The sequence below is a fragment of the Empidonax traillii genome, unplaced genomic scaffold (assembly GCF_003031625.1).
Source record: "Empidonax traillii isolate 1590-97213 ecotype Southwest subspecies unplaced genomic scaffold, ASM303162v1 scaffold1:size7828297, whole genome shotgun sequence".
Lineage (NCBI taxonomy): Eukaryota > Metazoa > Chordata > Aves > Passeriformes > Tyrannidae > Empidonax > Empidonax traillii.
Window position 1 is genome coordinate 7,733,306 of NW_020955194.1, and position 2,485 is coordinate 7,735,790.

Genomic DNA, 2,485 nt, shown 5'->3' on the forward strand with positions numbered 1-2,485 from the left:
TGTATCTTTAAAATTGACTTATCTGAGACTGATGCATTTCTGGAAAGAGAGCATTTCTTGCATGTCCACAAAAATGTGTATGTTTAGACATGGGAAAAATGCCACGTTTGAAAAATATTACAGTCACTAGACTGCTGATTTTAGAAATCGTTAACTTTGAAGAGTTGTATTTTGATGTGTAAGACACATTACTTTGTCTGTGTTACCAGACAGAATTGTGCAGGTTTATGTGCTGCTCTTTGATGTGAACTATCAGTTAGGTTTGTGTAATTGTGCCTGACTGATGTGTGTGGGAGAAGAAGGAGGGCTAGTTGGAAAGACAGAGAGCACAAGACAGGATAACTACAGAGGAAAAAAAATGTTTGTCCCCCACATTTTAACAAAAGTCAATGTTGGGTTGTTAGAACTGATCTACTCCCATGACTTTTGAGTGGTTAGTGAAGCTTTTTGTATGCTCTTTACCATGACAGTGTAGCAGTTTAGCCAGTTATTTAGGCTGGTTCTCTTTCCAGTTGTAGGGAAAATCTTACCCATCACTGCACAGGATGTGATTAGCATGTTCTGTATCAGTGAGCTCTGGATTTCCACAGAACACTGCATTTGGGTCAGCTGGGCATCACTGCAGAGCTGTGGTCTTTCACAGCATATGTCATACAGCCAAAGGGCTGCACCCATAGCAGGGATGAGGCAAACAGTCCCCATCTCCTGTGAAGCCCCATGATTGCTCAGAAATAGGTGATTGTCATCTAGACAAATCAAGATATTTCAGTGCAAAAGAATGAACTTTAAACAGAGACATAAATGGAGACCTACTTGTCCATTTTTTATGATAAAGGCAAACACATAAATGCAAGGAATGGTCTCTATCATTTACCTGAAAATTAATTTAGGTAGTAATTCATTTTCTATTTGAAAGGACAGAGAGCGACAATTTCTTAATTGCTATGCCCTGACTTTCCTGAAACACTGCTTTTGGGAAGTCTTTTCTTTTTTTGCTGAAGAAGGTCTGCTCTTTCCTCCTCTACATTAGTTGCACTACCATTAGTTACAAAAGAAGGGAGGAAATATTGAGCTTTGGAATGGTACTTAGCCCCTAGCCTTTCTATGACAGCACACAGTCCTTTTCTTTGCCAAAAAGGAATAGATACACTTTTCCAGTAGAAGAAAGCTGATACAAAGCAAGCCACATTGATAATCAGTGATATGGGGTAAAATTAGGAGAAACTCCCATGAGGATATGTCGTACAATCCAAGTTCTTCTGAGTCTCAGGTAACACTGGTAATTACAGAGAGTCTTTATCTGTTATGCTACACATCTAAACTGGGTGCAGAACTTGTTGCCCTTTTCATCTTTTTCTACCTTACCTGACACCAGATGGGAAAGCTTGTCTGGTGAGCAAATGAAGGAGGGTTGCTTGTCTTCAGACCAAATAATCTTAAATAAAAAATTGAGAAAGAAAGGGGAAGAAGCAGAAAAACTAGAAAAGCTGCTAAATATTGTTTTATGTGAAGCACACCCTGGTTCTCAGGCTGGCACATCCTTGCAGTGAAGCACTGCTCTAGGGTTCTCCCTGTTGTGTCTGTCCCCTCATCTTTCCCTGATAACAAAGGTCAGGCTGACAGGAAGATAGGGAAGGAAGAGAATTAAGAAATGCCAGGAAAGAGAGCAGCCCTTTGTCTTCCTCTAGCTGCAGCAACCATGGTCAGGGAGCAGGATGCTTTGTAAGGAAAACCCTGACCCCATATCATAGGTGTAGTCTCCAAACACTTTTGAAACTGGTCAAGGAGTCAACCAAAAAGTTGATGGTCACTGTGCGAAGAGATACTGCTGTAGTTGTAGAGATTAGGGAAATTGCATGCTAGAAGATGAAGAGAAGAGGCAAAACCATAGATGTGTCAAAATCATTGTTCACTGGATATAAGGAGATTGGCAGAAAAAGGACAGCTAAGGAAAGTCTCCATCCTTTGCTGGGTGCAGGGTGTAGCATCATAATGGGGAACGAGGAAAAGGCTGAAGTACTTCATGCTTTCTTTGCCTCAGCCTATAATAACAAAAACAGTTGTACTCAGCATATCCATCTCCCAGAACTCAAAGTTAGCAACGGGGAGCTGAGCGAAGCCCCATAATCTAGACTCAGTACTGGGGCCAGTCCTGTTTAACATACTTGTCAAGTGAGGTGAGGATCAGTCTCTTCTGCCATGTGTCAAGTGAAAGAATGAGAGGAAATGGTCTTATCTTGCATCAGAGGAGGCTGAGATTAGATATTGAAAATCTTTTTCATTAAAAGAATGGTTAGGTATTGTAATAAGTTGCCCAGGGAAGTGATAAAATCACTGTTCCTGGAAGTGTCTAAGAGGTATCTGCATATGGGACTTGGGAATATTGTTTAGGAGTGAAAAAGAAAAATAAAAAAAGAAGAAAAAAAGAAGAAAATGGAAGAAAAAGGAAGAAAAAAAAAGAAGAAAAAGGAAGAAAAAAAAAAAG